Genomic DNA, 27,536 nt, shown 5'->3' with positions numbered 1-27,536 from the left:
GAAGGAACCCAGAAACACTATTGAATGAGACTCAAATATCTTGCAGTCATCATCGAGATGAGATGTTTATTAAACAGAAATGTTCTCCCCTGTAGAAAGCAGCACACATCAACACGCACCGATAACTGTCGCCAGCATTCCAGATCATCTTCCCTTCCATGGCCACAGTGCAGGGCAATGGACCACGCACACCTGCAGACCCACGGAAAGCGGGGTGACACGGCCGATTCTTGTAGCGAGCAGGCCAGGGTGCACTCAAAGAGCATCTCTTTCCAGAGGTCTGCCATGGAAAGTTACACATTTATTCCACGAGTTAATGGCACTGCACCGAACATTTCTGTAAGAGTCTCTAAGCAAGTATTTCCTTCTGCCTACAATGGCCCGACACAAACTGAAAAAGCTCTTGGAGCTGCCAAAGACTTCAATATCCCCTTAACTATTGTCATGCACATCCATGTGAAGAGACCACCAAACAGGGTTTGTGAGCGCAACATGGCTGTTTATTTAACCTGGGTGCAGGCGGGCTGAGTCCAAAGAGTCAGCGAAGGGAGCTAAGTGTGGGGCCGTTTTATAGGATTTGGTTAGGTAAAGGAATATTACAGTCAAATGGGGGTTGTTCTCTGGCGGGCAGGAGTGGGGGTCACAAGGTGCTCAGTGGGGGAGCTTTTTGAGCCAGGATGAGCCTGGAAAAGGAATTACACACACACACACAAAATCATCGCTTAAGGCAAGGACTGGCCATTTTCACTTATTTCTGGTAGAATGTTATCAGTTAAGTCCAGGCAGGGCATTTGCACTTTTGTGATTCTTCAGTTACTTCAGGCCATCTGGGCGTATATACGTGCAAGTCACAGGGGACGCGATGGCTTGGCTTGGGCTCAGACGCCTGACAACTACAGTCTTTACTTTTAAGGTGTGGGGTAAGATCATATAATCCCCAACTAAGCTCCTGATGCTGTGTGTGGCATCTAGCAAAAGCACGTTCCATTCCTGGATTACATTTGACTCAAGAGTCCACAGTGAGAACAATTTCTGGTGAATGAAACACCAGGCAGGAGGGTGATTCCGCTGGGCAGCTCTTCACACACAGCCCAGGAGCTGAGGGGAGAGGAAGAGGCCCACGGGCGTCCACCGTGCTCACGCCCCCTTGGAATGCGCCCCACACCTAGAGACCCGGACCCAAGGGAAATCTGACCTGAAAATGGGCAAATCCTCACTTTGCAGAGGGACAGGGACTCGGGGCCACAACTTGACCTCAGAGCAACACAAGTGCAGACACAGCACCCCAGGACACCCTCTCCACCCAAATTCAAGGAGGAAAACCAACGCCCCGCCCCCTTGCGGAAACCCCCGGCTGCTGGAGCAGACGCCTGCCGGCGTGTGCAGCCTCTCCCGTCCCACGTTCCGGGCTCAGCACCTGTGCCTCAGCCCTGGCACTGCTCGCCACACCCACAGGTGTGCCAGGAGGGGCAGGTCCTAAGGTCTCCACTGCACCAAAGCCTGCAAGGCAAAGGGGCAGCTCCCTCCAGCAGGAGTCCAGAAGCACACACTGCACCAGCGTCAAGGCGTGAGAATTCTCCCCTCGGTCTCCGAGTCTCCAGTCTGTTGCCCGCCACGGTCTTCTGCCAACGGCGAGGCCCAAGCTGGGCGGCACATTTGGTTCTCACCATTTCCCTTGTCAAATCAATACTGCAAACATATCCAATTCATCTTGTCACTAAAAATGAAATAATCCGCCATCTCCATCACAGATGATGCAATCAGGTTTTCATTACCGGGTTTTTGTTTTGTTTAGTTTTTTGGTTTTTTTCTATTTTGAGATGGAGTTTCTGCTCTGTCGCCCAGGGTGGAGTGCAGTGGTGCGATCTTGGCTCCCTGCAACCTCTGCCTCCCGGGTACAAGTGATTCTCCTGCCTCAGCCTCCCAAGTAGCTGGGATTACAGGTGCCTGCCACCATGCCCGGCTAATTTTCATCTTTTCAGTACAGACGGGGTTTCACCATGTTCACCAGGCTGGTCTCGAACTCCTAACCTCAGGGGATCCACCTGCCTCCTTCTCTCAAAGTGCTGGAATTACAGGCATAAGCCACCACTCCCGACCATTACTGGTGTAATTTCTAAGCCACTCTCTCACACCCACTCCCTTTTTTTTTTTTTTTTTAAGAACCAGCTTTATGCCTATATTTTTTCCAAGAGAACCAGTTACCCCATTTCAAGTACAAATAAGACACGTTGTTTAAAAACCAAAAATGCCCATTTGCACAGAAGTCTCCAAATACCCAGTCGATTTAAGCCTTGAGAATAAGATCAAGCTGTTGGCTGAATACAACTTCCCTTTCCATCTGTCTGCCTGTGAGTTAGACACAAGGATGAAGCCACGAGCTAGGGACATAAAGGCAGGAACCAAGGTAGCGGAGACTCCAAATAAAAGCTGGAAGACCAACACAAATGCACCACACCCTGCACACCCTCCTCTCCTTCCTTTTCAGAATTTCCAGAGGATGAAACAGGGACCTTCTCAGACGTCCCACGATGCAGGCGGCCAGAGGGGAAGGCGGCGGCAGCCTGAATGGGGCGACCGGGAAATCACATTCCACAAACAGAAATTCTCCATGTGCTTTACATCCTCTGTCTCTGAAGAACTATGCCAGGCTAACAGTCGCTAGAAAACCGCATTCAAGTGTCATTTCCCATTTCAAGCAAAGAAAACAGTGGTGGGGCATGAGGGAAAAACATAGCCATGTGTTCTGGGCTATTAAATAAGGTTTTTTCTGTTATAAACGTATAATTTTACATTCTCAGATTTCTGTATAATTGATATGCTTCCTAATTAGCAGACATAGTAATAAAAAGTGAATTCCAAGTGTAAGATCGGAGGAACCGTTCACATGGCTTCAGGTTCTGCTACTGTGTTTCAACTTAAGAAAATGGTTCTGTGTGTTGGTAACAAGGCCTGAGAGTCTGTGTGAGAGTCAGTGTGGCTGTAATCAGGGTTCGTGTTGGTTCCCTAGCAGAGGATGTTACACTGTTACATTATCTTCTACAAAAAATCCTGAAAAAAATGAAGGCTGAATAGACATACACACCCTCCCAAAATAATCCAAATGTCCACCGATATGAAAAACAGATGAATTACGGCTTCCATCGTGGAATATTCTTCAGCAGTGAAAACAAACTATAGCCACAGGTGCCAACTAGGATAAAGAAAACCTTTTAAACACGCTTCAAGTGAACTGACTAGGCAGAATTCCTTGATTACAGGCATCTGCTCCAAAAGGGTACTTTTATTAATCCTGTGATGTAGAATGATAGTTAGCAACCCTGTTTCGGGGCACATCTAGAAAAAAAGCAAAATAATGACTACACAATTTTAAATTCTTTGTAAATTATAACTATTACTATGAAAATTCTAAAAATGTGAAAATCTTCCCAACTGTTATTGGACACGCTTCAAAATAAATACCCTGGCATTGCTTGCCACACCCACAGTTGTGCCAAAATAAATGAAAATATAGCCCAAGGTAGTAGAACTGAAACCTGAAGATGTACGAGCCGTCCCTGCCTCGCTATCTATACATCGGGTAGAAATTTAAGAGCAGGTAGTGACACTGCAATGCAAGGCTCAAACCAACTGGGTATTTGGAAACTTCTATGCAAAGTGGCATTTTCGGTTTTTAAACACGGTGTTATTTGTACTTCAAACAGGTAACTGTTTGGTTCCCTTGGAAAAAATATAGCCATAAACCTGGTTTTTTTAAAAAAATACGGGAGTGGGTATGAGAGAGAGTAGCTTAGAAATTTTAAAAGTATCAGCAGGGAGCAGTGGCTCATGCCTGTCATCCCAGCACTTTGAGAGGCAGGCCCAAGGGGCCTTTGAGGACACCGGTCTCCTCTTGCTGCCTGCCTGCTGGACTGACCCCCCCAGGACATTCACTGGGTTTCCACCCCGTCTCATTCAACATCCCAAGGGTGGTCTTCATCCTCATCTGGGGCTTAGCTCTGCCCCAATTTCCTAAATCTCTGCCCTCAGAGCCTGAAAACACCCACGCCCAGGGTCACCCTAAGTCCACGTTTACCCCAGAGAGTCCCCATTTTATGTTTTCCAGGCATCGCCTTAGTGATAATTTATCCTGTAAATTCCAACTGCCTTCACACCTCACCCCTGCTGTCTCCCAGCAGAACCCACTCAGATGCACATGCCCCAGACCCACACCCAGGTCTGTGCATGCTGCCCTGCTCTGCCCATGTGGGGACCACCTCTCTTTCTTGAGGAATCAGCTGGCGATCAACTCCTTGTGGAGGGCTGCCCTGACTTCCAACTCTCTCCAGCAAAGGCAGAAGCCATCCTCGGTACTTCCCCAAAACTCAGGCCAAGTATGAAGATGGCGCAGATGCTAGCTGTGCCTGGGATGCCATGGGCAGGGTCCCCAGATGCTCTGCACATGGCCCGGGGCAACGCCTGAACAGAGCAAGTGCTGAAGAAACAAAACTGACGTGCGCTGACCTCTGATAGGGCCTCCTTCACCATCCACATCTGTCTCCCCTCTGGACAGTAAAATCCACAAGACACAGAGGGCTTGTCTCACTCATCTTCAAACTCCCAGGGTCACCCTGGTAGGTAAAGGGGACTCAAATGTCTTCTGAAGGAAGCAGCTGGTTAGCTGCCGAGTTAAAGGGCCTCTGAAATTCAGAGCTCTGCATAGGAGTCCAGCACACTTTATTATGAATGACTCCAACCACGGCAGAAGTGGGCGTGGAACCAGTGCTAACCAATTCAGGGTTTGTTCACTGTTTCTCAGTTCATTATCACAACGCATTCTCACAGAGCAGCTGCGCACAGATCCTCAGACATCTACACAGAGTGGGACGATGACGCCAAGTCACGTGAACGTCCTGTTGCAGACTGGGAGACACCGGTCAGACACGGACCCAGGCAGAGCACAGACCTCGCGTTAAATCGGCTCCGTGTAAACAGCACTCCCTGCCAGGCCCTTTCCTATCTGCACAGCTTCTACAAATTCAACTCTCGCACCTGACACCTAGGAATACTGCACACCCCCATGTGAATCCCCTGCTCACCTCCCAAAATGACCCGGCATGGCCGAGTACAAAAACTTTCAACATAAGGGAACTGGAGGGCATGTGGGGCTTTCTCGAGTCCCTGCTGCCTCCTGATGGGAAGACCCAATGCTTCACACCCCTAGTGAAGGGCGGGTCTCTTCGGCCCCCAGACTTTGACCTGGAGCTTAAATCAGTATTAACTAATTTCATTTTCCAGGACCAACTTCAAAGGCCTGCAAAGCCAGAGAAGGGAGAGGAGATGGAACACGCCCTCACCTCAGACCTGCCGCAAGCACGCACTTCTCAGATGCGTCCCAAGGTGCACAGCGTGTCCGATGCCTGTTTCACATCCACCGACCTGCAGGTCTTCTATGTGGCATCAGCCTCCTGGGCACTGGGAACAAGAGGTATAATGGCAAGTCCCCTATGCAGCAAAGGTGAGGCAAAGGGACCCAACGCAATGGAACTGACCTTTTTCTGACAGTCTCAAAACAGAAGGAAAATACTGTACAGTCAACTCCCCCTCACGCAGGTTTATTTACCTGTGACTCAGAGGCCATGACAGAGAACTTCAGGTTCTTACCGATTCCTATTTTCCCCATCCAGGAAGCCTTTGTTTTTAATATCGTACGAACTTGCCATTTTGTAGGCCAAAACCAGCAAATATTGGCAGTTTCCTACGGTTCAACTGAATAAAATATGATCATGGCCTTTTGTGAAACCATGAAGAAAAGGTGGATATCTCAATATGTGTTTCCAGACTGGCTTTGTTCCTGAAGCAGTAACTCTGTTCACACAGGATTTTAGACACTGAAGAATAAACATCAATATCCCACCAAGAAAACCAAAGGAATGAAATAATTTCGCATCCACCTTGGAACCTTTTTAGGACAAGGCAGGACACAAACTTCTAAAAAGCTGCAATTATCCCTCTGTATACACAGGGACATGGATTCCAGAACACCCCCCGAGTTTACCCAAATCTACGTATCCACAGGACTCCACGGCCACCCTATGGAACCACATGTAGGAAACGTCGGTCCTCCACAAAGCCAGGTTTTTTCAGTAAGGGTTTGGTTGGAAAAAAAAATTAACATAAGTGATCCTTCGAAGCTCAAAACCCACGTTGTTCAGGGTCAGCTGCATTTATTACTTGTGTCATATCTGAGGCCTGAAAGCCATCATTCTCGATACCTTAATGTGACGGTTAACAAACTAACTGTTCTGATTAGAAAGAGGAAAAAGCTTATTTTTAAGCTGACAATGAGAGTTGACGCGGCTACGGTGAACGGAGAACAGACCTAAGCATGCACCAAGGCTGGGGTGACTGCCTGTGCTCAGACCCACCAGGGCCTGTTCTTCCACCTCCCTCTGCTGAAAGGGATAACCTCCTTCTCCCCCACGACTAAAGGGCCTTTTTTAAATACTCACACGAGAAGTGCTATGAAAAGCTGAAAGGTCACAGATAACATTTTTAAAAATAAACATTAACATAAGCATTTAACAGGCCCATTATGATTTAAAGGAAAAAAAAAAGGTATTAAGTTCCTGGGTGCAGGGGCTCATGGCCGTAATCACAGCACTTTGGGTGGCCGAGGTGGGTGCATCACCTGAGATCAAGAGTTTAAGACCAGCCTGGCCAACATGGTGAAACCCTGTCTCTAATGAAAATACGAAAATTAGCCAGGCATGGTGGCAGACGCCTGTAACCCCAGTTACTTGGGAGGCTGAGGGAAGAGAATCACTTGAACCCGGGAGGGAGAGTTTGCAATGAGCCAAGATCATGCCATTGCACTTCAGCCTGGGCGTTGAGTATGAAACTCCGTCCCAAAAAGAAAAAAAAAAGTATAAAGTTTTCCTTTCAATGAACCTATCGTTCAGCCACCGAGGTATCCTATAGCTACTTATTCAGCCATGAGATACACCACAGGAGACATAGGCGAACAGGACACAGTTCTTCCCTGAAAGAAGGCTGCACCCTCAACAGAAGGGAGGCACACACTCCAAATGGAATCGGCATAGGGAACAGATGCTGCTGCAGGTGGAACTGGCTGCACAGAGCACCCGCTCAAGTGTCTGAGAAATAAGGAGCGGTTGGTGGCATCACCTTCCGTACCTGAGCTGGGCGGTGGGGAGCCTGTCACCACCACCACCACCACCCGGGACAAAGGCCCCCAGAACCACACAACGAACTTACAAACTCACCGAGGCGATGACCGAGCAACGTGCGTGGAGTGATGCGAACACGCAAACGTCAGGGCCACGCGCGGCATTGGTTTTATGCATCGACTTGAGCGTGCCCGGGGTGCCCAGATGGCTGGTTCTGCATTATTTCTGTGTGAGATGCATGTTTGCCTCTGGACTGAGTGGAGACCCATCCTCGCCGGTGTGGGGGGCACCACCCTATCCACCCAGGGCCCGAGTAAAACAGCAAGGCGGGGAAAACTGGGTTCACTCCACCTGTCTGGCTGATGGGCCAGTGACATCCGTCTTCTGCAGCTCGTGCTCCTGGGTTTCAGCTCCTCAGACCCGGGTGGAATCTGCACCCTCCGCTTCTCAAGTCTTCAAGCCACACCATCCCAGGACTCTAGCTTGCAGGCTGTGGGTCCTGTGGCTTCCTGGACTCTGTAGCCCCTGCAGCAAGCCTCGCCCTGGAGACACACGCACACCCGGCTGGCTGTCTCTCTGGAGATCCCTGACTAAAAGCCGCCCCTGAAAGTGGTCTTCAGAGTTTCTTTCTAGCCCTAAGATCCCAGCGCCCCCTCCTACAATTCTAGGTGGAAAGGTGAACGGAGACCAATGGACAGAGGTGCGTGCGACGACACGCCAGGCAACGGCACTGGGCAGGAGGGTACTAATGTTCACTAAGCAAAGAATGTTGCTTGCCACAAAAATGAGGACAGTAAAGACTTCTTCAAACAGAAATGAGTTTGTTTCATGATTTGCTCTTAATACATAAGAAATCATAAAAGTAGGCCTATTAACAATTACATAAGTCTTTAGAGGCCCTTGAACTACTTCTGTCCCTTTGTGTTTTTATACAAAATAAGCCTAAGGTTAAAGAGAATAACGTCACTGGCCACACTGGGGCCACATGAGGACACAGCTTATACCCCTGAGGTCCCTGGGTGCCCCGTGTCCTTCCCTTGCTATTTATGGAAATATGGGAGAAACCAGGAGGTCTGAGCGTGGACCTGGCCGTGCTCCCGGGGGCCGAGGAAAGCACCCATCTGTCCAGTCTTCCCTCCACCCCGCGGTTCCCTCCTACCCAGACTCTTGGCCTGACGCGACTCATGCACTCAGCAGCGCCATCATTAAACGTTTAGCTTCGCATCACGAGGGCCTCCTCTGGCCTCCTCTGACCACTGCTGAACCTGCAGTCAGCACTAGTCTGCAGGACACGCGTGGACAAAGTTGATGGATCACGGCTTCCAATGAGGAAGGTGCAGGCAAGGAGTCGGAGAGCCGGGGATGGAGCAGCCCTCACCCAGGGAGGCGAAGGCCAGCAGCGGCCACCACCGAGGACCTCCCTTCCCACCCTGAGGGCAGCTCACCCAGGGAGGTGAAGGACGACACCAGCCACCACTGAGGGCCTCAAGGGCTCTCCCCACCCTGAAGGCGGCTGCGATCACATTTTCCCATCGCACCAAGAGACCCCTGTATTGAGCACAAACCTTTCCTTTGTGCTTTGAATCAATAAGGAATCACAACACAGACATTCCCTCAATCCAAATGGCCAGCCCACAAAACAGATACGCAATCATACACATTTCCTGTGGGAAAATCAGTCAGTCCCTGGGGCCTCGCGCCAGGGGTAGGGGAGCATCATGGGGAGATGCCCCAGCCCCAGTCTGGCTCTTCTCTCTACAGCTCCTTTTCCCTTCTCTTCCCACCGCCCCTTCCCACCCCCTCCTAGCCTCAGAGGCTCCTTCCTCAAATTCTTTCCCCTTGATGAAGTCATTCATGCCCAAAATACAAGGCAAAGTCATGGGGGCTCAAGAGAAAATCCATACCGTGGCTCGCGTTTTAGATTCTCATAAGTTTGAGAATAACCAAGCAAGAATCTTTGGCATGTGAATGTGGTCTGAAGGCATCTGAGCACAATGCCCGGCACTTGCCCGGAGTGGATCATGGGTGTCTCGGACATCTTCGCAACTCTACACCAATTATTTTGAAACACACCAGCAGAATAGAACCATGTGAATAGCTGCTTCTCAGTTAAAAGTAGGAAAACACTCCAAAAGCTGCCCTCAAGGAACATCCTTCCCACCAGGAGTTTCCTGCATCGGGCCCTTCAGGCACAGGCAAGGCCCCCGGGCCCAACTCCCTCATCCCTGCGTCATAAAGCAGCAAAGACGATGGGGAATAAAGCAAGTGAAGGAGTCAGTCCCGCACAAAACGGGCTCCAGAAGCCACAGCCACTCTCCCAGTGTGGGAGCCAAGTTCAGAGACCTGGAAACACCAGCGTTCCCAGGGAGGAGGGCAGAACAATGCCATTTCCCCCTAGTTTAGGGAGACACCACCCCACGTCCTCTGGCCTTAAAAGAGGAGAGACTTCACATAAATGATTTCAATGACTCCACCACACACAGAAAGTGGGCTGAGGGCTAACACACCCATTTAAATGTCTGGCAAAAACACATTAAATGAACACACAGATAAGCAAGGTTCTCCTGTTATCCACCAAATATTCAGAAACAAATCCAGTAAGCAATCTCTTTGCAATCAAAAGACCAATTCAGAGGTGCAGATTAAAAATAAACATACAACTGAACCCTTAATATACCAAGAACCAAATTCCACGGAAGTGTTATCACATCACCACCTCCCAGCTGAAGGAAGCGGCACTGGCCACTGACCAGCTGTTCACTCGTGGATCAGTGAACGAAAGGCAGTGCTGTCCAGGACAACGATGAGATGTTAACCTGAAAAGGGCAAGATTGCAGAGGCTGAAGGGACCTTCCAGGTAACCCGGCCCCCTCGGTGGACAGAGGACCCCCGTGGGGCCACAGAGCCCAGAGCTCCAGTGTGTTCGGGGCAAGCACTCAACTGCAACCCTGATGATGTCCGAACGCCTTCTGCCCTTCTGTGTCTCTGCCCCACTAACAGGGAATCCGTGAATGCTAAGGAAATGTAACGCATTTTACAATACATGTAGATTTTTAGCAAATTAAAGATAAACAGTGACAAACTTTGAGAATTAACCAAAATATAGTTCAGTGAATGCCCAAACTCAAAGCTAGTCTCCAAGAGGTGATAAGCTGTGTGTGGTGGTTAACGCCTGTAAATCCCAGCAGTTGGGGAGGCTGACGCAGGAGAATCACTTGAGCCTAGAAAGTTGGGGTTGCAGTGAGCTGTCATTGCACTACTGCACCCAGCCTGAGAAACAGAGTGAGACTGTCAAAAACAAACAAACAAAAACAAATTAAAGGAGTTCAAATGAATTCGCCCATACCCTTTAAATTTTCAGTTGGGTACATGGGGTGATCTAGTTCCTTTTTCCCTTGCAATACATGAATAGTCTAATAATTAAATATAATCTAACAATTACATGGGAAAATTTAATTATTTTCCCATTTCATTATTCCCTATCTCAAGGAAAAAGTTAAAAGTATTCCCTATTTCAGGGAAAAAGCTAAAAATCATTTTAAACCTTCCTTCCACAAAACAGTATACTCAGTCATCTCTATCTGCTTGATCATGTGGAATTCAGCTTCACATGTCTACAATACGGTTTTTGTTAAACAGCGTTTATGTAGACAGGCAAGAGAAAGAAACACTTGGTCTATGTAGAAGCAGCAGAAGACACGTTTTAACAGAAAAGGGAGAAGATACCACCGTGTGAATCTGGAAATTCTGTTCTCATCTTGTCCACACACACAGAAAACACCCAAGCACGTGCCTAGTGTCCAAAAGAAGCATAGAAAGGACAGGGATCCCTCCAGTTGTTTAATGACCAGCCCCACTTGTCACCGCCACATAACAAAATCCGCACGGCAACTTCAGCACGTTTCATTCACGATTCCACGGAAATCAGGCTGAAGAACATACAGATGTTTTGCCCACATTTAAAAATCCAAGTGTGGGACTCATAGAAATAAAACACATTATGGGTTCACTTAACTTTTCCAAATTTTTACTTGGAGAAACCTATAAAGTTCTGGTCAGTTACATCCTTAAGTTTTTCCATAATTTTTCAATGCAAAGGTTGGGCAAGACTTGTAAAGAGGTACACACATACGGCCCGGCGCGGTGGCTCACACCTATAATCTCAGCACTTTGGGAGGCCGAGGTGGGCAGATCACGAGGTCAGGAAACCGAGACCATCCTGGCTAACACGGTGAAACCCCGTCTCTACTAAAAATACAAACAATTAGTCAGGCATGGTGGCGGGTGCCTGTAGTCCCAGCTACTCGGGAGGCTGAGGCTGGAGAATGGCATGAACCCGGGAGGCGGAGCTTGCAGTGAGATCGCACCACGCACTCCAGCCTGGGTGACAGAGGGAAACTGTCTCAAAAACAACAAAGGAGGTACACACATACATGGCACGTTCTTCTCTCAAAGAGACGGGCCCTTTTTTAAGATTCCAGAAGTAAATGTGGTTGTCACCCTGCTTTTGAGAGGATGGGCTGTGTTTTAAGCATGAACACACTTTCCTCCATGCACCAAGGATGCACCATGGGGGCAGTGCTGCCGCCGCCTCCCCAGTCTCTGCTCAGGGTGGGACTATACACCGTTAACAGGCCAGGTGCTCAGAAGGAGGCTTCCAGGACTTGCTGTAGGCATTCATTAGCAGGGAAGGCAGTGCCTCGTGCTGGTGGGCATCCAGCAGTAAGGGGGTCTTGCACTTCACTCCCTGGGCCCAGCCCCAGACAGAGGGGAAAGAGACACCTGTATCGTAACTCATGTGTATTTATAGACACACAGAGACTCTGCAGTGCAAGGTGCAGAACTAGAAGGAATCGTGGAAATAAGAGGGAAGACATTGGGTTACGACTGGCAGAGCCACCTCAAGCCTCAGCACTTCCTGCCAGAGCCCTCACTGACCAGACTCCTCCAGGGTCACTGCCACTGCCTTGCCCTGCTCATGACAGGGCAGACAGTGACAGAACCTCAGAATAACCTCCCACTCCTTCCTCACCAGCCCAGGGGACGAGCTGTTCATGAGTGTCCCAAAGCCTGAATGCGGGAACACAGAGGTGACTGAGCAGAAAGGGGGACAACCACAATGGCTGAGGGTGTGCAGATATCGCGGGGCACCCCAGCAGCCCTTTCCATCTTTTTTTTTTTTTTTTTTGAGACGGAGTCTCGCGCTGTCACCCAGGCTGGAGTGCAGTGGCCGGATCTCAGCTCACTGCAAGCTCCGCCTCCCAGGTTCACGCCATTCTCCTGCCTCAGCCTCCCGAGTAGCTGGGACTACAGGCGTCCGCCACCTCGCCCGGCTAGTTTTTTGTATTTTTTTTTTTTTTTTTTTAGTAGAGACGGGGTTTCACCATGTTAACCAGGATGGTCTCGATCTCCTGACCTCGTGATCCGCCCGTCTCGGCCTCCCAAAGTGCTGGGATTACAGGCTTGAGCCACCGCGCCCGGCCAGCCCTTTCCATCTTAAAGAGGACGGCCACGGGTGTGCGGATGCTCCCGCGTGACCCAGCCGTGCTTTCCACCTTATAGGGGAATGGCCACGGGTGTGCGGATATTCCCGGGTGCCCCAGAGCCCTTTTCACCTTAAGGAGATTTTCACAGTCTCATATCAGTCTCCAAACTATTCAGTGAGGTTGGAGGAGTATCACTGTGGGCCAACACTGATTGGCACCAAGTAAGGGCAATTTTATAACCATGTCTCAACCATGAAACAATCAGGTCTTTGGCCATCTGGTCTAAGCTTTTTCTGTAACAAAGTTGGATAATTAAGTTGAACTTCGGTTTTCCAAAGCTTGTTACAGAAACCACATCTTCCTAGGTGTGGCTCTGTGGTGTCACGTGCACACATCAGTAGCCAGGCTTGCCAAGACTCATGGCTCGATACATGTTCACCTGAGAAGGCTGCTCAATCACTGAGGGCTCCGGCATGCTCTGAAATGAATTTGCCACTTCAGCCTACACTCTACTCCCTTGTTTGTTTAAAGAAACCCAAAAAGCAGAATTTATTTTGGCCAATCCCCTGCTGGCCCAACTGCAGAGGTTTTAATTAGAGTGCTTTCTATGATGCAATGAAAGTAAAGTCGTATAGATCAACTCATTATTACCACTCCAAAGGTTTAGTAAATCTCCAGATACTCAGGCAAACATTTTAAGAAGCTACATTAAGGTTTACAATACTCAAAATTTAAAACTACATCCATGCTTCAAAAAACCATTCCCATTTTAGATGGCCAAATGCATATGAGAAAGAAAGAAACGTGCTGAGCGCATTTTTTGGGTAATCTTATGGAGAAACTGCCACTTTAAAAATGGCTCTAGTCCCTGGCTCCAGATGGGTGTGGTGGGTTGCCTCACTCAATTTCAACTCCACCCGAAGCTGGGACACTAGAAATCCATTCCCACACTCCAGGGCACCAGAATTCCCACTTCTGGAAACAGCCTGGAATGCAGACCTGTAGCAGAGAATTCTTTCCTGCCCACCCTAACCGTCCTCTGTGGAAGGCAACAGTCAAAGACAAGTCCACCCCCCTAGGCACAACTGCACCACGAAGAACCATTTCAAGGTGGGAGGTGATTGATTAGTGGGAACAGGCAGTTTAGCTAATCACTTATAAGGCAGAGAAGGGGGGTTTGAAGGCCTGTGTCTGGCCTTGTCCTCGGTAAATGGTCATCCCCAGGCAGCCTAAGCCACATGGGAAGGGGCTTCTTGCAGTAAAAGTGGGGGCGCCGTTGTGGGGAGGGGGAATGTCTTAACCACCACTGTTTTACAGGATCACAGGGCTCAGGCAATGTTCAGTATTATCACACACCAAGGTTTTTACAGTCTGAAGAAAACTACAGTCCTAAGATATCAGTTCTCAAAGCCTTAAGTTCCTCCTGCTAAGATTCCTAGAGGGTCTCGACTTCTTGCACTGAACCCCAACTTGCACAGGCACCTGCGTCTTCCTCCTGCAGCAAATGGAGATGAGAAGGCTGTGGCTCTGCTGCAGTAATGACGCCATGCAGCCCTAACACCACAGCAGAGCAATGGCTTTGGCCTGAATGTCCCCAAAACCTCATGCTGAAACCATCTCCGATGGGATACATTAAGAGGTGGGGCCTTTGGGAGGTCCTGCTCTCAGGACTGGGGTTGGTGTCCTTGTTGGGAGGCCTGGAGGAGCCCTCCTGTTCCTCCACCATGTGAGTCCCGACGAGACGCCTGCTGCCACGCAAGACCCGGTGAGATGCTGCCGTCTGTAAGCCACAGGCCCTGGGACACCAGATGTGCAGGTGCCTTGACCTTGGACTGCCTTGACCTTGGACTTTCCAGCTTCCAGAGCTGTGAGCAATAAATGTCTCTTTACAAATCACCCAATCGACAGCAGCCCGACAGAGAGACAGTAATGTTACAACTTGAGTCACTTTCTCAGTGGGCCAGAGGCCTCCCCACATGGGCCACCACCATAAAGCAAGAACTCCCTGGAGATGCAAAGGGGTTCACAAGGAATTCTACCCAGCACCAGGGTGTCTCTTCTTTCTTGCAGGAAGATAGCTGAGCCATGGCAGGAAACTACAGGGTGGGTGGGGCTGGACAGTAATGTGTCACCTGCTCATCTAAGCCTCAGTCTCCTGCCTCTCATCACGACAGTGGGGGTAACAACCCCCTCACCTGAGCTGTTGGGGGAGGTAAGAGTGCTGGGTGATTAACAATTGTTAGTGCCACAGAAATTAGGCAAAGAATCCATCCCATGTCTTACAAAACCAAACCAGCCCAGGAATTCCACATCACTACTAATTTGCATGGGAAAATGCTGGATTCTCATAAGTTTTGGCATGTCATTTGTATTAATAAAGTTTGCAGAGCTTTCACATACTAAGTATATAAAACAGGAAAATAAATCATGCAATTTGGAGGCTGAAGCAGGAGAATCACTTGAGCACAGGCAGTGGAGGTTGTAGTGAGCCTAGGCCGCGCCACTGTACTCCAGTCTGGGAGACAGAACGAGACTCCATTTCAAAAAAAAAAAGACTTTGCTGCTTCATACTAGTAAAGTGGGCAGATTCTACACGCCAACTCTTATTCAAAGGTCTCCTAACACTGACTCAGGAAATCTGGCCCTAATGTGCTTTGAGTTTTAATCCTAACAGTGTTAAAGACCACTCCCCCAGGAGCTCTGAACAAGTACTCCAGGTACACGCTGAACAAGACCACACACTCTTTGACCGAAATCTAACTTCATAGACCCAAACTACAGAACCACAGAAGACACTGCTTCTGTCCAACTTTTTGTTCTGTCATCGTTTGTGTCCATTATTTCCTACAAACCATCTCATTAGAATTTAGGGCACACAAAAGGCCGATACAACAGGGTTACTTTTCAAAGGTTTGGAGGTGAAGAACAGATACAATGCATTAACTTCCTATTGCTGCTGCAACAAATTACCACAAATGCAAACCTCCTCTCAGCCCTGGAAGTCAGGGGTCCCAGGGCTGAAGTCAAGGGGTCAGTAGCTTGTATTCCTGCCTGGAGTCTCCCAATTCATAGAGGCCACCATGGAGCTTGGCTCACAGCCCCACACCCCTCCTACCACTGCCCCGGCCTCAGCCCTGCACCCCTCAGGCCGCTGCCCCACCCTGGGCCCCATGCCCCTCCGGCCCCATGCTCCACCCTCGCCCTCAGCCCCACAGCCCTCTGGCCTCTATTTCATCCTCAGGTCTCCTCCTCTGAGATGGACGACTGGACCCTAGACGGAGGGATGAACATTCTGAACAGAATCAACGTAACTCAACATTTGAGTCGGAGAGGCCAAGCAATAAGACTTTCAAAAAAGCAACCAGAAAGTATGTACTGTGCCGGTAGTTCACAGCTGAGCGTGGCGTCATGAGTACGAGTGTGCGGCCATGCACACCAGGCCCAAGTTTAAGACAAAATATAAGGAGCTTTCCACTGTAGTATTTAACTAGATCTTATTACAAAATAGCCTCCTGATTGCAGTTTTTATCCAAAAAGTTCTTTGTAATTAAAGAAATTATTTTTCCCCTAAAAGACACTTCTCTATCTATCGTCCCATATAAACTAAAGGGGCATATTAAAGAAAAAAGACAAATGTTTGACTTCGGGGGTTTGCCTACGACTTGGATAAGCATGATTTTCTTCTAGCCAAGCAGGGAGCAGCTGGACCAGACTGGAGGGAAGGAAAAACAAATTTTCACTCTGACCTCAGTTGGGCACCAGAGTCTTCCCTGTCAGAATGTGGGTGTGGTGCTTCCCACACACCAGCCTCTGACGAAACTCAGCCCAAGGGTATGGGAAAAAGCTGTCTACTTCTGAAAAATCTGTAAAGTGCAGACACATCAAAAGCTTCAGAAGACTGTAAAGCGCCAAGGAGACCACTACACCCTTGGAGTTTACAGAAAATGGTCAGCATCACACGTGCCTGAGGTCCAGGGTCAGCTCCCGGCTGCCGCGACACCGTGAACGCAGCCCTGGCTTCCCCTCTGATGCAGAGAGCTGGTCACTCTGCCGGCAGCACTCAGAGCTCAGAACATTCTAGATGAAAGCAACGTGTTCCTTTTAAAATGTCGAATTGGGGCAGAGCAACTGAAGCTCTACGACTATGTCCACTGCTGGGTTTCAGGGTAGCATTAGGAAATTGTGAGAATCCAAATCTCAATTTCATACAGATTCCAGATTCACTGCAGGTTCCAGAATTTCCTGAAACATTCTTCCAATTTATCACTCAGGATTCCCTTGCCAAAGCTAATAAAGTCCACATTCCTTACGGAAAAGCCACCATAAGCACCACCAAAAATAAGAGCAACTGACGCCTGCCCTTTGCACCAAACCTATATACTGTTACTCACACAAGACTGTGCTGGAGGCAGCTCTTAGCTGAAGCCGAATCCGTGAGACTTCATTATCCCCATTTTGGATCAAGTGTGAAGACTGTCAGCAAACCAGGGCCCCAGTGTGAAGCAGAGAACAGATCCTCTGATGCCTGCCTGAACATTTCTTTCCCACCTCTGACTTGCATATTGAACACACTCAGAGCTACTGAGTCACCCACATTTGCAGGTCATTTATCCAGCCACCAGGATAACATAATTGTGCGATAAAAATGCCTTCTCAGGGGTTTGTCATACTCAACAAGGAAGCTCAGAAGGCTAGGTAAGCCCAAGAAAGGGGGAAGCGTCCTCAAAACAGACAAAAACCAAGGAAAACCATGCAGAAACTCTTTCAAGAGAGAGCAGAAACAGAGCCCGCTGTAGCCTTTCAGGCCCTGCTGGCCGCAGCCCTGCTTTAGGTGGCACCATTTCAACGGATGCATCCTGCTGGGCCCATTTGAAAGGTCCCGCTTGCGAGACACTCACCCCCACTTCCAGCTCCTGCAAGACCTGCTGCAGCCCCCCTCCACCCTGGGGGCCGACTGTGCAAGTCTTCCTGGCGAGACCCCTCAGAGCCTGCACATCATCTGAGACTGGGAAGCACCAAGGATCCCGAAACGCACAAATTCGTTCTCCTCTTGCTGCTTTCTGGGTTCGAAGTTGTCTTAAGAACCAGTCCTGCATAAACCCCGGGCTGGGGAGCCAGCCACAGCCCAGCAACACCCAGCTCATGTGCTCCACCCACCCCACAGAGGACCACGGAGGCCCCAGCACGCTCTGTCCGCGGGGCAAGACACCAGAAACAGCCACAGTTCAGGGTTCTGCCACCCGCCCCTCTGCCGTAATTACCTGCTGTGATCCGAATTCTCATTGGTTGGAAAGGTGATCCCACAGCTCCGCTGCCCTAATTACCTGCTGTGATCTGAAATTGCATTGGTTGGGAAGGGGATCTCACTGCTCAAGCACTCCCTGCTGCCTCCTTGCAAACAACATAAAAAATCCCAAACCCCTCTTCAAGAACGTTTACTATAACTTCAAAACAAGACCCATCACGAGACCAGGGAAGATACACACGCACATCTGACAGCTGGTGGGCGTCAGTGACCGATGCCACGGCTTCCGTGTGGCATGTGAAGCGGGAGGCCTGTCACGGTGACTCAGGCTGGGGTCTGAATGGGGGTCTTCCAAGCAACTAGGCAACCAGGACGCACACCCCAAAACCCAAGTCCCCGCACTCATGTACCTGGCAGAAATGCTGCGTGGCCATCGACACCAGTCGTGAACCAAGACCGATCTGTGTCCTGTGGCCCTCACAACGTCCGTACATGCCTGGGCCCAGCACAGGCACGCAGGGCACCCTGCTCGCCTCCAGTGGGGTTCTCTCCTGCCAAAGGGGATGGCCCTGAAGTCCGTTGAGATTTCCAAAGCTCTACAAAGTCGCCCTTCCTCTTGCTTGTTCAGAGGACCTAAAGCCCTGAAGACACCAGTGAGAATTGACCTAGCCTCTTAAGGCAGCTCAAACACCTAAACACAGGAACATTGGGAGACAGCAGTGACAAGTATTTAGCAATAAACGAAAGTTCAACTAAGCCATGCTATATTTAGGGTTGGTCAATTTCGTGCCAGCCACCGCGGTTACACGATTAACCCTAGCTAATAGAAACCGGCGTAGAGGGTGTTTAAGATCTGACATAATAAAGCTAAACTCCATCTAAACTGTAAAACCCTAGCTGATGTAAAATAAACTACGAAAGTGGCTTTAAAGCTTCTGAACACACAATAGCCAGGACCCAAACTGGGATTAGACACCCTACTATGCTTGGCCCTAAACCTCAGTAGTTAGATAACAAAACTACTCGCCAGAATACTACGAGCTACAGCTTAAAACTCAAAGGACTTGACGGTGCTTTACACCCCCTAGAGGAGCCTGTTCCGTAATCGATAAACCCCGATCCACCCCACCCTCTCTTGCTCAGCCTATATACCGCCATCTTCAGCAAACCCTAATGAAGGTCACAAAGTGAGCGCAAACGCCGTCACCGCGAGTACGTTAGGTCAAGGTGTAGCTTATGAGATGGTAAAAAATGGGCTACATTTTCTACCTCAGAAAATTCCACGAAAACCCTTATGAAATTTAAGGGCCCAAGGAGGATTTAGCAGTAAATTAAGAATAGAGTGCTTAATTGAACCAGGCCATAAAGCGCGCACACACCGCCCGTCACTCCTCTCAAATATATTTAAGGAACATCTTAACTAAACGCCCTAATATTTATATAGAGAGGATAAGTCGTAACATGGTAAGCGTACTGGAAGGTGCGCTTGGATAAATCAAGGTATAGCTTAATATAAAGCACCTGGCTTACACCCAGAAAATCTCAATACCACTTGATTGCCTTGAGCCAATACTAGCCCTAAGCATAACCAACACTAATACCAAACCAACAGGCACTAAACCATTCACCTACACAAAGTATAGGCGATAGAAATTTTAATCTGGCGCTATAGACGCAGTACCGTAAGGGAAAGATAAAAACCACCCAAGCACAAAACAGCAAGGACTAACTCCTGTACCTTTCGCATAATGAATTAGCTAGAAACAATTTCACAAAGAGAACTACAAGCCAAATTCCCCGAAACCAGACGAGCTACCCAAAAACAGCTAAAAGAGCGCACCCATCTATGTGGCAAAATAGTGGGAAGATTTCTGGGTAGAGGTGACAAGCCTACCGAGCCGCCTCCTCCTAGCAGCAGCAGGAAAATCAGCTCAATTCGGCCTTCACCCCTGACTACCCTCTGCCATAGAAGGCCCAACTCCAGTCTCAGCCCTACTTCACTCCAGTACCATAGTTGTTGCCGGAGTGTTCTTACTCATCCGCTTCCACCCCCTAATAGAAACCAACACAATGATTCAAAATCTTACATTATGCCTGGGGGCTATTACTACCCTATTTACAGCCATCTGCGCCCTCACACAAAACGACATTAAAAAAATCGTAGCCTTCTCTACCTCAAGCCAACTAGGCCTAATAATAATCACCATTGGTATTAACCAACCATACTTAGCATTCCTACACATCTGCACCCATGCTTTCTTTAAAGCCATACTTTTTATATGCTCCGGATCCATTATCCACAACCTAAACAACGAACAAGACATTCGAAAAATGGGAGGCCTATTCAAAACAATACCTCTCACCTCAACTTCCATAATCATTGGCAACCTAGCACTTACAGGAATACCCTTCCTCACAGGCTTCTACTCCAAAGACCTTATTATCGAAGCCACAAACACGTCGTACACCAACGCCTGAGCCCTATTCATTACTCTCATCACTACCTCCCTAACAAGCGCCTACAGCACTCGAACTATTCTCCTCACCCTAACAGGACAACCCCGTTTTCCAGCTCTAACAAACATCAACGAAAACAACCCCACCCTACTAAACCCAATTAAACGCCTCACAATAGGCAGTATAATCACAGGATTTCTTATCACCAACAACATCCCCCCCACCTCACTCCCCCAACCAGCAATACCTCTCTACTTAAAACTCTCAGCTCTATGCGCAACTGCCCTAGGCTTCCTAGCAGCCCTAGACCTCACCCTTATAACAAACAAACTGAAAATAAAAAACCCGTCACAAGTATTCAAATTCTCCAATATACTAGGATATTTTCCCACCACAATTCACCGCACAATCCCCTATCAAAACCTACTCATAAGCCAAAATTTAGCCCTTCTCCTATTAGACTCAACATGACTAGAAAAATCTATACCTAAAATAATCTCACAAACACACATCACTGCCTCCATAACCGTAACCACCCAAAAAGGCATAATCAAACTCTATTCCCTTTCTTTCCTCATTCCCCTTACCCTAGCCCTAATTCTAATAATATAACCTATTACCCCGAACAATCTCAATCACAACATACACACCAACAAATAGTGTTCAACCAGCAACTACCACTAATCAACGCCCATAATCATACAAGGCACCCGCACCAATAGAATCACCTCGAATCAATCCTGACCCTTCCCCCTCAAAAATTACCCAGTCACCAGTATCACTAAAACTAACCACCACTACTACCGCCTCATCTAAACTTAAAACCCATAAAACTAACATCACCTCCATTATCAACCCTACTAAAAGACCCCCTAAAACCTCAAACCCAGAACCCCATGTCTCAGGATACTCTTCAATAGCCATTGCGGTAGTATAACCAAAAACAACCATCATACCCCCCAGATAAACTAAAAACATCATTAAACCCATATAAGCTCCCCCACAACTTAAAACAATCACACAACCAATTACACCACTAACAATTAACGCCAGACCCCCGTAAATAGGAGAGGGCTTAGAAGAAAACCCCACAAACCCCATAACTAACAAAACACTCAATGCAAACAAAATATACGTCATCGCTTTCACATGGACTCCAACCATAACTAATGGTACGAAAAACCATCGTTGTACTTCAACTATAAAAGCACCAATGACTCCAATACGCAAATCCAACCCAATCATAAAAATAATTAATCGCTCCTTCATTGATTTACCCACCCCGCCCAACCTCTCCATATGATGAAACTTCGGCTCACTTCTTGCAGCCTGCCTAATTTTACAAATCATCACAGGCCTACTCCTAGCAATACACTACTCACCAGACACCTCCTCCGCCTTCTCCTCAATTGCACACATCACCCGAGATGTGAAGTACGGCTGAGTCACTCGCTACCTCCACGCCAATGGTGCCTCCATGCTCTTTATCTGCCTTTTCCTACATATCGGTCGAGGCCTTTACTACGGCTCATACCTCCTCCTAGAAACCTGAAACATTGGTATTATGCTCCTTCTTATAACCATAACAACAGCTTTCATGGGTTATGTTCTCCCATGAGGCCAAATGTCATTCTGGGGGGCAACAGTAATCACAAACCTACTATCAGCAATCCCATATATTGGAACCGATCTAGTCCAATGAATCTGAGGAGGGTACGCCATTGACAGCCCCACTCTCACACGATTCTTCACCTTACACTTTATCCTACCCTTCATTATCATCGCCCTCACAACCGTACACCTACTATTCCTACACGAAACAGGATCAAACAACCCTTGCGGAATCTCCTCCGACTCGGACAAAATCGTCTTCCGGACCTCTCTGCCCTCAGGAGCAGCCAATAACCCACTGGGCTAAGCAGAAGGCACAGATGTCACATCCAGAAGCCAGTGGCGCTCACGTTTGCATTCCAGGAGCTGCCCTTGTGAGTCCCCCCAAGGCTTCCAAATCCCACTTGATTGTTTTCATCGTATCTCTACAACATCAGAGACATTATATCTCATGGTATCTATGAGATCCTCTTTACTTTTATGAGCATATATGCTCCCTGACTTACCATGGGATGAAACTGTTCCAATAAACCCAGCGTAAGCTGAAAATATCCTAAATAGAAAGTGCATTTGACATCATAGTTTCAACTTACAACGGGTTCATCCAGAGGCAGCCCATCTTGGGCCAAACACTGCACTGAGTGTGACTAGTTCACACCATCACAAGGTTGAAAAAAAAAATCAGATATGTAACAATTGGGAGCCAGGGACCCTCTGTATTGGGGCTCCTGTCTTCAGAGACAACAGAAACCTCTTCTTAGACAAGAATCACAATTTATAATCCTCAAAATGTTAAACTTAGTTTAACAATCTAGAGGTTCAAACAAAGCCAAAGTAGGCCCACAAGGCCGTTTGTGTCATTCGCTAAGACACACAACTCTGTAATAACCTTCACCACAGCCCCTCAGGGTGGGTCCCAGAGGCGGCTGAGGTTTGTGGCTATGGACACTAACGAAACCAAAATCAGAGTACGCAGGTGCAGTCAAGTCATATGACTTCTCCACTAGCATATGCACAAATGTTCATCAGCAAATCTCATCTTTGCTTTACCTCCCTCCCATGACCTAAAAAGGAGTCCACCACACACACACCTCACTTCAAAAACATAATTAGTACTTGCATTCAATTCTGAGCATTCGGAATAGACCTAATGGGTGATTAAATCTCTCTTCCAACCCATTGCTTAGTCTTCTTAGAGGATGAAGGATTTTGCATAACACAAGTCAACATATAAAAGATCTGCTATAGAAACAGACTTTCAAGTGGTCCTCATTATAGTGATTCAACTAATATACAAAGGACCCAACACACAACACAGTGTATATTAGAAGAAACCAGGAAGACCAGTGTCCTTCAGGGGCCTCACCTCTGTCTCTGTCCTTTCGCAGCCTCTGGGAACCACCACTCTGCTCTCTACTGACACAAAAGCCCCTCCCAAGGTACAACACCAGGAAGATCATCATTCAAAACTGAGGAACGTGGCAGAACAAAGCTGTCAGGAGATTTTAATCACCAACACCACTTGTTACATGACCCAAAGATGATTAAAATCCCAGGCCCTTCAAGACTGAATGCTATCTATACTTAAATGCATTTCATCACCATATTGGGGGGTTATTCCTTTGTTTTGCTGCAAATATATCCAACTGCTGTAAAAGGAAAAGGCAATTTGTTAACGAAGCTTCTTGGAGTGTCTCAACAGGCCTCGAGGTAGGATAAAAGGCAGGACTTCCTGGCAGAAACGCTCAGCTCTGAGGTCAGGTGGAGTTCTTGAGCACCAACCAAGGCAAAATAAGGTCGAAGACCACACCACACTTTCCTCAATCGCATCTTCATTCCACCTTTCCTTCTATTTCTCACGACTTCACTGGGAGAAATTGTGCTGAAAGAAAATGGAAACACACACATACACAGGAGACCCTACAGATGCTGAGAATGGGTGCAGCCATCACAGTCCGAATGTCCTTTCAGGGCCATCTGCCCTGGCTGGGATCCAAGTATCCGAGGGCAGGATTGTATGTCAGACCCGTGAAGCCAAGATTACAGCCACTGAACGGCAGTTTTCCATCCCACGGAAACCGGCCTTGCTAGGGGCTTCCTCGGGGACCACCGACCTCAAGCCACCACCCGTCAACTACTTCAACTAACCTACATCATGGCAGAGGCCTCCCTAGGCAGACCAGCCCTGCCCAAGTCCTGCTTCATGGCAAACCCTCCAGACAAACGTCCTTGGCCTCTTCCGGGAGGCTGTGCTCGGAAGGTGCCCTCATTCACTTCTGTGGCTCTGAGACATTTAACTAGAGCCCAACACATTTCTTCCTGTTCACATAGTATTGAGTTAAAAGATTTTTATGAGTAAACTTTCACTGGGAAAAATACCATTTCAGGAGCCCCAGTGACCACAATGAAAATGTTTTACCTTCCCTTACGTGACATCGGCAACGCCAGGTCCAGGAAGCGTTCTGGATCTCAGATAATGGCAAATCCACTCATAGTAAGTCTTGGTCTTGTTTCACAAGCTATCAAATGCTGCCCAGAAGCAGGAAAAATCCCACAACGTGGCAGGGAGGGGCGACCAGCGTGAGTTCTAAGGCCAGACCACCCGGGTCTGCTGACAGCGTGGTGAGGGGCAAACAGTGCAGGGTCTAAGGCCAGACCGCCCGAGTCCCGCTGACAGTGTGGCTTCAGGAGTTTCCTAAACCCTCTGCTCTCCAAGTTTCATGTCAGAAAAATGCAGTGATAACCGTGTCCACCTCGTTTAAATATGTATATATATACACACACATATATATATACTCCAAACCTACAGCCCTATAAAGGTCATTAATCCTAGTTATCCTCAAGGCATTGAGCGATCAATAATGAGCCATCCCCCTGGCTGCTGACCTGCCACAGCCCCACCCTCCGGAAACCCCGCATCCACACCAGCCACACAGGATGAGGCCAGGGAAGGAGCAGGACTGTGTCTTGGGAACTTAACTCTGGAAGCTGAGTTAAATCAGTGCCGCTCAAATCTTGTCACCAACTATCTTGTTAAATTGGGAGATTCCATCTCTGGGGATCTTGAAGGAACCTGAGGTTCTACATTGAGTGAGATGAGCACTCGTGCTGCAATGAGACGGCAGGGAAAGCAACCGAATCTGGGGTCGCAGCTGCCTGAGGCTTGGGTCCCACCGGGAAAGTGGCACCAGGGCCCTCAGGACAGTGGCGGAGGTCCCAGGAGGCAAGTCCCGGTGCAGAGACTCATGGACCCAAAGATTGCTCCAGGGCCAGGAGGGGCTGCTGCGCTGACAGCCACGAGGCAGGCAGCCTTCGAGCTCCTCCAGCTGCCATCCTGCAGGCAGGGAGGACAGTGCCCAGACCACCCTGGGGCTCCCCCCAGCCTGCCAGGCTGGTACTCTTACTCCAGCTACTGACAAGAGTCCCCATGTTGCAAGCTAGGTTGAAACAGTGCCTCAGGCCTCGGGGCACATGCACCCCCCTGCAGGGCTGGGATGGCTATTCCCACACATCCCCAACTCACAGCAAAACTTAAAAATGAAAGTTGGAAGATACAGCCAGGAAACCAATGCTCAAGAAGCAACTCCAGGGTGACTCTTCCTAGAGCTATTGCTATTGAACATCTTTAAAAACATTTCCAGGGTGACTTCCTAGAGCAATTGCTGTTGAAAATCTTTAAAATTCTTCATTTCAAAATTAGCTTTTATTACACTGTCTTCCCTATTCTACCAAGACTCTAGAAAACAAAACCATTACAATTTCCAATTCTATCTTATAGCAAGTTAGAAATACACGTTTCTTCAAAGGATTCTACATGTTTCCTTGGCAATATCCTTTCCACGCCCCGTACTACTGCCCACAACAGAGAAGGCTTTTCCAACTCAACCCAACCCAACCCAACCCAAGGGCCCTGAGATAGGCCCCTAACGAATCGTCTACAAACTCTTGAGACAGGCTTGCCCTGACAAATCATCTGCAAACTCCATCTTCCATTAAAAACAGTACCGAAAATGAGCATATTACCACTTTTTAAAAATTACTGTAAAGTGGACAGTGTTCAGTTCTGTGAATTTCGGCACAAATATTCCCATAATCATCATCACACAAGCAGAACAGTCCAACAGCCCCAAACCCACTCACGGGGCCTCATAAGCATACCCTCCCATTCTCAGCAACCACCCTCTCCGTGTCCTCCCATGACTCGGGTCTATCTTTTGCGAGCGTTGTGGCAAAACACTCGCAAAACCACAATCTCCTGGGCATCGTGCTTGGAGGTGCACCCAGGGTGTCCTGTGATCAACAGCCAGGCCTCGGGGCTGCTGGGTATTTATTATTCCACATATGGCTGTGGCACATTGTAACCTGTTTTGGACAACTATAGACAGCGCTATTAACATCTGGGCACAGTTTTTCTTAAACATCACATTCTGTTTCTCTAGGGTAAATACCCAGGATTGGGGTCACTGGGACCCACGTTTGTGTGAGTTCAGTTTTGTAAGAAACCGCCAAGCTGTCTGCACCGTGCTGAACCCCAGCATCGCACAGGAGTCCCGACTGCCGGTCCTCACCAGCACCTGGGGCTGTCGGAAGACCTTAGTCAGGCGCTCCAGCAGGGGTGTGAACAAATTTACTGCGGCTTCGGTGCACATCTGGGTGCAACCAGTCACGCTGAAGGTCATTTCAGATGCTTTCGGGCCATCCTCCCGTCCTTCTCAGCGAAGCATCTGTTCAGGTCTCTTCCGCTTTTAAGTCAGGTGGTTTGTTCTCTGTCATGAGCCGTGGGAGTCCTGTGCATTCTGGATACGAGTCCTTTGCCGGCTGCATGGTTCGTAGACATCTTCTCCCCATCTATCGAAAATGTGTCTCTTCAATTCCCTAGGGGTGTCTTTTATATTAGAAGTTTAATTTTGATGAGTCTTACCTACTTGTTTTCTTCCTTGATTATGGATCATGGTATGGCTAAGAGCTCTCACCCTAGGTCTCCACAATTTCCCTTTGTTCTGCAGGTTTTGTAGTTTGGTATTTTACATTCAGGGCTATGATCCACCTTAATTTTCATACAGGAATTTCTCCCTGTTTTCACTCTTTTGCATATGGCTGTCCCATAATTCCAGCACCATTTGTTGAAAAGACTCAAATTCCACTGAACTGCTTTTGCATCTTTGGATCTGTTCTGGACTCCACTCTGTCAGCTGACCCGTGTGTGTGCATCCTGAGCATAATTTGTGACTTTAGTGGCTGTCTCTGTGAAAAAAAGTAACTCTGTCTGGAAGCAAAAACTACATTAGAAGTGCTCTAAATAAGATTCTTCCTGTTGTCAGGAGAGCAAAGCCACTGCCCTAAGCAGAGGTGAGGCCTCAACAGCTCCCAGGCACAACCTTAACACACAATGGGGAAGGGAATTCATTTCAAGGGCCACAACATGAGACCAGCATAGCCATGAAAACTGCAATAATATCACAACAGAATGAAATTCATAAAGAATTGCTCAGAAGCGTGTGATAAGTTACATAAATCACTGTTCCTTAAATTCTGACGGTTGACTAGGACAGAAATAGCTTCACGGTA

The 27,536-nt window shown here is 48.3% G+C and overlaps 1 protein-coding gene and 1 pseudogene across 1 annotated transcript in view; one reads left to right on the top strand and one right to left on the bottom strand.

The window, feature by feature from the left end:
- LOC144329712 (uncharacterized) overlaps positions 1-27,536 on the bottom strand; it is a 195,707-nt gene that overhangs the window by 114,487 nt on the left and 53,684 nt on the right. The window lies entirely within an intron of this gene.
- LOC144330530 (18S ribosomal RNA) lies at positions 18,549-19,397 on the top strand (annotated as a pseudogene).

This window comes from Macaca mulatta, chromosome 7 (genome assembly GCF_049350105.2).
Source record: "Macaca mulatta isolate MMU2019108-1 chromosome 7, T2T-MMU8v2.0, whole genome shotgun sequence".
Taxonomy (NCBI): Eukaryota; Metazoa; Chordata; class Mammalia; order Primates; family Cercopithecidae; genus Macaca; species Macaca mulatta.
This window is presented reverse-complemented; position numbering and strand designations above follow the sequence as displayed.